General features: G+C 40.8%; 1 pseudogene; it reads left to right on the top strand.

The window, feature by feature from the left end:
* The first annotated feature begins 945 nt into the window (after positions 1-945).
* Positions 946-10,618, top strand: LOC112641034 (developmentally-regulated GTP-binding protein 1-like; annotated as a pseudogene).
* Positions 10,619-10,894: the final 276 nt, after the last annotated feature.

A 10,894-nucleotide genomic window follows, 5' to 3' on the forward strand; every position in this document is an offset into this window, starting at 1 on the left:
TTATCAGAAGACCAGGTGAAGATGCAGAGAGACACATGAGGAAAACAACATATAATGACAGAGATAGGGATTGAAGTGATGAGCCTACAAGCCAAGCAACACCAAGGATTACCAGCAATCACCAGGTGCTAAGAGGCAAGGAATAATTCAGAGGGAGCATAGCCATGCCAACACATTAATTTATGATTTCTAGCCTCTAGAACTGTGATAGAATAAATTTCTGTTGTTTTAAGCCAGGTGGTTTGTGGTAATTTGTTACAGTAACCGTAGGCAACTAAAACTCTAGGTTTCAGGTGCAATGTGAAGAACTTTAACCTCACGGTCTCATTTAATTCTCATTTCAGTCCTATGAAGTAATGCTATTATTAATATTCCCATTATATTGACTAGGAAACCAAGGCATCAAGAATTTAAACCTCTTTCCCATAATCAAACCATCAAAGTTGTGGAACCTAGACTCAAACCGAAGCAGGCTAGTTCTTAATCACTGCTCTCTATAATCTCCCATCACCTTAGGAATTTAAACATCCTTCATATGGTTGTTACTACAGGCAAAAATATACGAAATATAGCTTGTTTTCCAGTTGGGAGGATCTGGCTCCATGGCATGAGAGAATCTGCAGTGGGCACCTTTCCACACCAGGGGGAAGAAAGCCCAGTGCGCGTGATCAGGAAAGTGACTCAGCGGCCCCTTCCTTCATCCAGTGTGAGACAGTGACAAGGGGAGCTACTAGCATCTGATCATGCTCAGGATCTGACCACTGCGTGCTAGAAACATTTCTTCTGATATGTGTTTTCATTGTTTCTACTACATTAAAAGGTTTCTCTTTTCTCCCCCGCTCTGCCCCACCATGATGTAGTAGTTACTTGGCAAAGCTAGAAAAACTAAACTGTGTGGCAATTGTGTGTCACAATTGCTGAGATAATGCAGTTTCTCTGGGCTACCCACGTGACAACAATGCACCCTCACAGATTGGTACTTTCTTTTCTGCTCCCATAATGCCCCGTGCCTTTTGCTACTACTGCATCATCTTCACTGTGTATTACTTTTCTGTTTATCTGTGTCCCTGATAAGAAGGTAAGTTCCTTGGTGGGGGTCAAGATGATGTTTACTCATGACTATCCCCAGCACATGCACAAATGGCTAGTAGTGGTATATTATCTTATACTCTTTCGTAATTGCTTCTTTAGAAGATGGTTCCTTTCCTCAGGTACTTTATACCTTGAATGGAGAATTTTGATTTAGTTGGGCTCATGTAAAGTAAGGGGCATGGGTTGCCTGAGAGGGTAGAGGAAGGCATTCTGAATGGAGACAACAGCACTGCCACATTGTACAGAGACAGAATGAGGAGAGCACTAGTAGGAATCACGTAAGGAGGGCGCGTGGATGGCTCAGTCAAGTTAGGCATCTGCCTTCAGCTCAGGTCATGATCCCAAGGTCCTGGGATCGAGTCCCAATTTGGGAATCCCTGCTCAGCAGGGAGCCTGCTCTTCCCCTCTGCTCCCTCTGCTTGTGCACTCTCTTTCAGTCAAATAAATAAATAAAATCTTTTTTTTTAAGTAATCAGATAAGGGAGATTAGCACAGTGATTAGTGTGGCTGGAATTAGAGCCCACATTAGAGAGAAGATGAGAAAACAGCAAGGTTGCCCTTAATATCTAGGAAAGCAGAGAGAGCCTATTCTCTACATATTCTGATTTCAGCAACTTCAGCAAGGTCCCTCTGTTTATAGTAAATGCCTCCTCAATCGCATTGATGCTTAAAATTAAAGCTTTTTAAGTTATGAAGCTTGTTAAATTCTAAAGAGGATGGGCAAAAAGAGCACAATAATTCTTACAAATCCTTGTATCTTAATGGCTGTGAGTTTATCACATCCTTTGCTGAGAACACAAAATGTGGAGATGAAAGAACATGAGGATTTTGGATGGAAGACAGGAGGCCCCATGGCAGAAGAAAAAGAAGAAGAAAATATACAACTAATTTCAATTTTGCTTGGAGTTTTGCCCTAGAAATGAGGTGAAGGGTCTGGGGGGACAAAGTCTTCAAAAACCATTTATTCCCTAGAAGGCTATATTTTATTTACACATTGCAAAATCTGGTTTATTACTTCATTAGAGCTCCCTTTACCATCATTCCCCACACCCTAGGAAAAGAAAGAGGCAAATTCCCCAGTGCCTGAGTCACTGAAAGTGAATAAGTATTTTATTTTTATCCCATAGAATAAAGCAAGGAAGTACATTTAAGTGATTTCTACTTTTCCCCAGCTGCTTTGATCTTACATTAGATTTGCTAGGAGGCCTTTTAGAAAAAGGCACTTCAAGGACAAACAAGTTCAAATCTGATTATTATTTCTTTTGACAATACTTATTAAAAACTGGAAAGACAGAGATGTTGTCAATTTCTCATTTTGGTTGACCTTGCCATTTTCTAATGACATCAGCAGGAATAAGGTATATTTCTGCCAAAGGTAATGTTATTTTTTGCAAGAGGATATGTTGGAGAAATTAACTATCTAGTGACTCACAATTTTTTATCTTTATATCACAAAACCAAGGAAAAGAATAGAGAAAAATATTGGTCAAATATATCTTCACTTAACGTACATTCTGGCACTTTTACAACCAAGTATTCTGAGGACAAAGGTTTGTTCATATTATAATCCGTTTAATACTACTACTACTACTACTACTACCACCAATACTAATACTGTTAGTTATATATAATGAATCTACATGCTAATCACAGTGATAAGTGCTTTTATATTCATTTTTTTAAATTTAATTCTCACAAAAACCAAGGTCTGTCTAAATTTCAAATCTTGTCCTCTTTTTTAAATACCTTCCTTAGGCCAGTCAGACCTCAGTAAATGATATAATGAAATTGAGAAAGAATGGGTCTGAATCTCTGCCATTGATCAGTTGTGTGCGACAAGGAAGTTACCTCACCTCTCTCTTTTGCCTCATCTAAATAGCAGGATAGACATGGAAACTACTACTACATAAGTGTGATGGTTAATTTTATATGTCAACTTGACTGGACCACTGGTGCTCAGATATTTGGTCAAACATTATTGTGGGTGTGTCTGTGATGTTGTTTTTGGAAGAGGTCAACCTTCTAATCAGTAGACTGAGTAAAGCAGATGGCCCACCCTAACATGATGGGCTTTGTCCAACCAGTTGAAAGCCTGAATAGAACAAAAAATCTTGACCTTCTCCCAGGTAGGAAAGAACTCCTCCTGCCAGACTGCCTTTGAACTAGGATATCAGCTTCTTTCCTGCCTTCAGATTCATACCAACACATCAGTTTTCCTGGGTTGACAGCCTGCCAACTCACTCTGCAGATATTGGGACTTGTCAGCCTCCATAATCATGTAAGTTAATTCCTTATGTGTATAAGGTTGGTTATGTTATTGGTTCTGTTTCTCTGGAGAGCCCTAATACAAGAGGGTAGTAAGATCTAAATGTGGCAATGAAATAAAGTATTTAACTAAGTATAGTGCCCAGCACATAGTAGCACAAACCACTATGCAACTGCCTCTCTCATAACAGTCATACTACATAAATTGGTTCAGCCTCTTTATAAAGAGAAAATACTCCAGGATCCATTCTCCCAGACTCAAAACATAGAATGAATATGATAGCATTGATCATCTTTGTTTATCATTCATTTCATGTGCCTTTGTTGGTTATTTGTTTTAAAGAAACTATAGATTAGCTAATTTTAAGCTCTATCTTGGGTTAATTTTTAAATCAATGCTGTCAAAGTTGGCTTATTACAGTGTTGGGAATTTAGCAGCCAACTACTTCTTTTTCTTGACTTTGCTCATATACAGATATTTTAGGCCCTTTATCTTTTAAAGCTGAATTATTTTGAAAGAGAGAGAGTCTTTGAGACAAATAGCAGTTCAATAAATAAACTATTCAATCATACAGTGATACTAAGCTATATCATATGATGACAGGATAATTACTGTCTATAAAATATTATTGGGAGGGGGATCCCTGGGTGGCTCAGCAATTTAGTGCCTGCCTTCAGCCCAGGGCATGATCCTGGAGTCCCGGGATCAAGTCCTGCATCAGGCTCCCTGCATGGAGTCTGCTTCTCCCTCTGCCTGTGTCTCCTCCTCTCTCTGTGTCTCTCATGAATAAATAAAATCTTTTAAAAAATAAAATAAAAATAAAACATTATTGGGAAAGGTATGCAATCAGAGCACACAGACAGAACATGATATAAGTAGTTTTAACTGACCTGTTCCCAAACTGAATCTTCCAAGAAAAAACAGAATAGTAGATAGAGGGGTCCTCACAAGAGCAATGAACAATTCGGGCATGGTTAAGTTTACTTCAGAAACTCAGTTCAGTTCATTTTGTATTCCACACTTATTTTGTGCCAGGCACTGTGCTTGGCATGGGACATATAAAGGAGAGATATGCCTTCCACCCTCAAGGAGATCACTATCTAAGCTCCATTCAATGTGGAATCTAGAGTGTAATGAAGATACGCAGAAGTAGTCTGCTCAGCTTGGAATATAAGGAAAACATGGGAAACAACATGGTCATGGTGGTAGAAAAGGAGAAGAGAAAGAAAGAGGGGTCTTAGGGAGAAGAAAAACACTGAAAAAAATTGCCTATTGATAAAAACAACATGATGTGTGGTAAGCAAATAGATGCTTCTTATGACTCAAAGAGAGTACAGGTGGAGGAACGGTACAGATACAGTAGATGGTGCTTAGAGTAGGGAAGTTCTTCAGTGTCATGCCCAGGAATTTAGATCAGTCACATAACTCACTCATATTAATCCCATATGATGGTATAAAATATTCTGATTAATACCTCATTGCCAAGAACACGATGCCTCCTTCACCTTTCAAGTTCACTAGTCTGTTAGTGCTAGACTACCCAGCACGTGATTTACTATATTGAGTCTTCTGGCAGAAACTATTAGATATTAATACCTCCTTTATCATATGTATAAATAGAGCTAGAAATGGAGAGAGGGAGAAAATAGAGTTGGGGAAGGAATTACAGTTATATACTTGGTCTGTTCTCCATTTTACCTTTTTCCTAAGGATGAAGAAGGGTGTGGAAAAGGTGATATTCCATCTACTTCTCTCTTTCACCCTGAAAAAAGCTGGAAATCCCAGAAGAACCATCAGTCAGGGTGTGAGGATCACTCAGGGTCATTAGGAAAGGGCCTGTTTCCTGCCTGGAGTAGCTGAGCACTGGCTTGTTATAGAGCTGATGCAAAGCATTCAGCATATTCTGTGGCTCCAAAAAGGAGAAACAGAGGTTTCCTGGCTCTTTTGTGCTAAGGATTTGGAGATGAGTTAAGAGAAATATCATTCTGGGGGCATCTGGGTGGCTCAGTGGTTGAGCATCTGCTTTCTTTCAGCTCAGGTCTTTCTATTTCCTTTCCCTTTTCTCATCTAGTGACTTGGGTTTCTGAATTGCAACCAGGCGTCATGATTAAATGGAAATAGCTATGTGGAAATGGGATGTTGCAAATGACAGACCCTCAGTGTAGGATTGGCTCAGTCAAGGAGTGCTGTGGGCTGCAGGGTCCCCCCTCGACCCCAGCTTGAAAGTAGATATTCTCTACAATGCAGTAGGAAGGCTGCTGTTTAAACTTTCTGGTTAAACTGTGACCTATTGTATCTCAGGATCTCAAACATGCCACCTGAGGCTTGTTTTGGCCATTGCCACTAGCTAGTAGGCATTTGGAGCTGGGGTTTCTTCTGTAGGTCAGGGCAGATACCACTCAAAACAGCCCCTGGAGGGATGCCTGCATGGCTCAGTGGTTGAGCATCTGCCTTCAGCTCAGGGTGTGATCCCAGAAGCCCAGGACCGAGTCCCATATCAGGTTTCCCACAGGGAGCCTGCTTCTCCTTCTGCCTGTGTCTCTGCCCCTCTCCCCTAAAAAAGGGGGGGATTTTTAAAATTTATTATAGTGGCAACAAATTTGGAGTATTTTTCTATTCTATAAATGTATTTGGCATTATGCTTTTACATGGTACTTATTTTAATAATTCTGTTTCATTGGGAAATGCAGTGGACCATTTCTGAGGTGACAGGAATGAATGAAGGATTTCATTGAGGAATGAAATCTCAGCCTAGGGCATATGGTGGCTTTGGGATAAACTTCATCTACAAGTTAATCCATCTCAGAAACCTGTAGGGGCAACATTGAGAGACATTCATAAAGGAACTTGGGGCCCAGACTCCCCTTATATTAGCTCTCAATTGTTGTTGCTAAAGAAGTCCCACAAAGGAATGAATGGGGCTTGCCTAAATGTGCTGCTAATCTTTCCCCCATGAGAGCCATGGCCACACTCTAGATTGACCACAAGTGTGTTAAGTCAACTAGATTAATAGGATAAAAAAAATGAAAAAATAAGGAAATGTTAATCTTACCCCCCAACCTTCTGCCCCTTCTTACACTACGAAAGAAGAGAGATCTGCTGCCATGATCTGGTCAGTTTTAAGGGCATTATATTGGCCGGCCACTATACTACTGGGTAGCCACTTTGCTAATTAAATATTATATGATATATACGTTGGGTCTTTTCTATCAGAGGCCTGGAATAATAAGAAAACTATGGCTGCCCTAAGAATCCCCCATCATCTTTCTCTTTTTCCATATTTTCTCTTTAACACAGTAGCAACCGTGGAGCTATTACCCTATTTGGAAAAAGCTGAGGCAAGCAACTCTAGGTATTAAAGGAAATCTTTGTCTGTCTGCTCTCCCTGCTTCCCTTTCTCTTCTCTTATGGGTGCTCCTTCCACTTTTTTTCTCCCTGAAGTAGTTTTAGAGTGGAATTAAATCTAAGAGCTTTTTGGTCTGCTTTTATATTATGTAATTCAGACCCATCTAGCTTCAGTTAAAATTTTTTCCCCTATATATGAGGTTTGGGGTCAAACTCCATCTTTGCCTTTTTTCATCTTCACTTCTTTTTTTGTTTTTAAGGATTTTATTATTCATGAGAGACACACAGAGAGAGGCAGAGACACAGGCAGAGGGAGAAGCAGGCTCCACACAGGAAGCCTGATGAGGGACTCAATCCCGGGACTCCAGGATCACACCCTAAGCCAAAGACAGACACTTAACTGCTGAGCCACCCAGGCATCCCTTCATCTTCATTTCTCTCTCTCTCTCTCTCTCTCTCTCTCTCTGTGTGTGTGTGTGTGTGTGTGTGTGTGTACATTCCCTTGGGGATCATTTTGCAAGAGTCACTGGTCAAGAGCAGAATTCAGATTATGGTGGTTTTTGTCTACAAATTCTTTGACTCTTCCTTTCAAAGGGTGGAGCCTAATTCACCTCCCTTTGATTGTCTACGGTGAATTGTTTGTAATGTATAGAATGTGGCAGAAGTAAAAGATTGTGATTTCTGACACTGAATCATAAAGGCATTGTCACTTCCACCTTGCTTTCCTAGATTGCCCACCCTGGGATGAGATTGGATGTCATGTCATGAGGACAGTCATGCAGTTTGTGAACAGGCTCACACTGTAAGGAGTGGAAGCCTCCAACAAAGCAACCGGCATCAAGTCACCGGCCCCATGAATGAGCCACTTAGAAACATATTCTGCAGCCCCAGTCGAGCCTTCATGTGAACATAGCTCTGGTCAACATCTTGCCAGCAGCCTCCTGAGAAACCCTGAGCCAGAACTGCCTAGTTAAGCCACTGCTGAGTTCCTGACCTGCAGAAATTTAAAAATAATAAATGCTTATTTTTGTCTACAGCTAGTACATATTGGGCAATTTGTTATATAGCAATAGATAACTAACAGTGATTTCAGTACTAGAAGTGATATGATACTGTAATAAAAACCTAAAATGTGGAAGAAATTTTGGAACCAAGAATCAGGAAGAAGTTGAATGGCCTTTGAAGACAGGATTAGCAGAATCTCAATGGCCTTTGAGGAGGTTACTAGTAAGGGCTCAAAGGAAAGTAAGAAACATGTTATTGGAGGCTAGAGGACAGGGAATCCTTGTTATGTGGTGGCAGAAAGTTTACCAGACACTGTTACATGCAGTTACATGGAAAGTAGAAAATGTGCCAATGAACTGGATTATCTAGCTAAGACTAGATATCTCCAGAAGTAGTTTTGAGGGGGCCACCTGTTCTTTTTTCTGATTGATTATAACCAAATATGAGAGAAGAGAAGTAAACTCAGAAAAGGACTGTTAAACACAAAGGAACCAGGCAGGACTTGCTGGTTTTGAAAATTCCCAACCTCTCCAGATGGTGAACTATACTAAAATTAAAGAAATGTCCCTAGTTATACAGCAAACCCAGGACACTCAGAAAAATTGGTAAAGAAAAACTGGTAAAGCTGAGGGAATGGATATAAAAGCCTTTTACTGAACCTCAAAAAGAAGTCGGGAGTTGCTTCAGAGAACCTTATAGTTAGCAAATGAGGCTTCTAAGAAGCTTGAGATCTGTTCTCTCAGCAGTCTCAGCAGAAGCCTAAGTAAAAATGGGCATATCTCAAACATTCAGAGGCATGACTTTTGTCAAAAGGATGAACCCTCAACAAGAATCACAGGAGACCCACAAATTTTACAGAGAATTATATGGCAGGAAATACCACCAGCATGGACTAAAAGGAACAACATAGTACAAAATCAAAAGAGATCTTTGGGTTCCCAAACTTCTTGCAGGAAACAGGCTTATAAGACTACTCAACTACAAGTGTGGGCTACCTTTCACGGAAAGGGAAGATGACTCTGAAGGTGAAACCAAGAGACCAGAATGCAGGCCAAGAGGTGTGGAGAATGATTCTTAGGCCTTGATTCCCAAGGGAATACCAACTAGTGCTATTCTATAAAATGGAATTTCTATGGACCTGTGGCTCCTTATAAACCTCCTGTTTTCCCTCTTTCTGAACGAGAGTATTTATAGCACTTATTCTATGCCTGCCCCATCACTGTGTGTTCAGCATTTGTGGGGCAAATAACTTGTTTCTTTGGTTCATAGGTCTTCAGGTCAAGAACAACAATATTTGAGGAATAACACCAGAGGAGCCTCATCTCTACCTAGGTATAATATAGATGGTGAGATCCTAGACTTTAAGCTGATGCTGTAAATTATGAGTCTTTGTGGAGAAGATCTGGGAGCAAATGAGTATATGTTGCAGCTAAAAAGAATGTAACCGATTTTTGGCTGGAGGGCAGAGTACAGTGGTTTAAAAACATTCCTACAATCTGGGCAGAGGCCACTATGCTCCCCCCACGTCTCAGTGACTCGCCACCATGGGCAGCACCTTAGCCAAGATCACAGAGACTGAACCCAAGATGGCTCAGACTCAAAAGAACAAGGCCACAGCACATCACCCAGAGCTGTTCAAGGCTCACTTTGCTAAGCTACATAGAGAACTCATTACCCCAAAAGGTGGTGGTGGTGGTAGGCCAGGAGAAGGTTTTGATGTGACCAAGACAGGTGATGATTGAATTGGGTTTGTGAGTTTTCCATCAGTGGGGAAGTCAACACTGCTTAATAACCTGGCAGGGGTATATTCTGAGGTGGCAGCCTATGAGTTCACTAATCTGACCACTGTGCCTGGTGTCATCAGATACAAAGATGCCAAGATCCAGCTCTTGGGTCTTCCAGGTATCACTGAGGGTGTCAAAGATGGGAAAGGTAGAGACCATCAAATCATTGCAGAGGCCTGAACATGTGACTTGATCCTGATTGTTCTGGATGTCCTGAAACCATTGGGATGTAAAAACGTGAGTGAAAATGATCTAGAAGTCTTTGGCATTCGCTTGAACAGCAAACCCCGCACCATTGGCTTTAAGAAGAACAAGGAAAAATGAGGCATCAATCTTACAGCCACTTGCCTCAGAGTGCACTGGATGCTGAGACCATTAAAAGCATTCTGGTTGAATACAAAATTCACAAAGCTGATGTGACTTTGTGTAGTGATGCCACAGCAGACGACCTCATCAACATGATAGAAGGAAATAGAGTTTATAACCCCTGAATCTATGTGTTGAATAAGATTGATCGGATTTCCATTAAGGAATTGGATATCATGTATAAGGTACCTTACTGTGTACCCATTTCTACCCATCACCACTGGAATTTTGATGACCTATTGGAAAAGATCTGGAACTATCTGAAACTAGTGAAGCCAAGCACTCTACTCCAAACCCCTTCCGTCTCTGGCAGCCAGGATTCAGGGGAAGGAGATGGAGGCACTCAAATTGGAACTTAACCTGGTGTCACCTTATAAAATTCAACTGCATAAAGGACCTAGTATGCCAGCCAGCTGTGTGCAATAAATAAATAAAAATATGTCTGCAACTATTCAATACTTCTCTCTTCAACATGTGGAGCCTGATTCCCCTCCCTGGACATGTGGGTTGGACTTAGTGACTTACTCAATGTGGGGCTCAAACTCATGACCCTGAGATCAAGAGTCACCTGCTCCCCTGACTGAGCCAGCCATGCACCCCTAGTGACTCACTTCTAATCGATAGTATATGGAAGAGATAAAGTGGACTTCCACTACCTACCCTAATTTGTTACACAGCAATAGATAAATCCCCTTCCAAAGTAGTGTCATAATATTATTCCTAAATATTTTCTAAATAAAAATCAGAATCTTCTGTTGAAGCAGGAGAGTGAGATTCTTGTGGACAAAGGAGAGTGAGTAAAGCAATGGAATTTTTATTAAGTGAGGTTATAGAGAAAGCTCTCAGGACTGAGAGGGGTCCGGACAAGGTTGCTTCTGGGGCTTGTAGGGTTGCTTTTATTGAAAGCCAACCAGGAAATCTAAATCCTTTTAACATCTTGAGTAAAGACTAATGATAACATCTTTAATGGCCCATTTCCCTCTTAGGGTTTGGTAATTCTCCATTGGTCACAGGCAGCTGTTATAACAGGATCCCA

The sequence above is a fragment of the Canis lupus genome, chromosome 6 (genome assembly GCF_003254725.2).
Source record: "Canis lupus dingo isolate Sandy chromosome 6, ASM325472v2, whole genome shotgun sequence".
Lineage (NCBI taxonomy): Eukaryota > Metazoa > Chordata > Mammalia > Carnivora > Canidae > Canis > Canis lupus.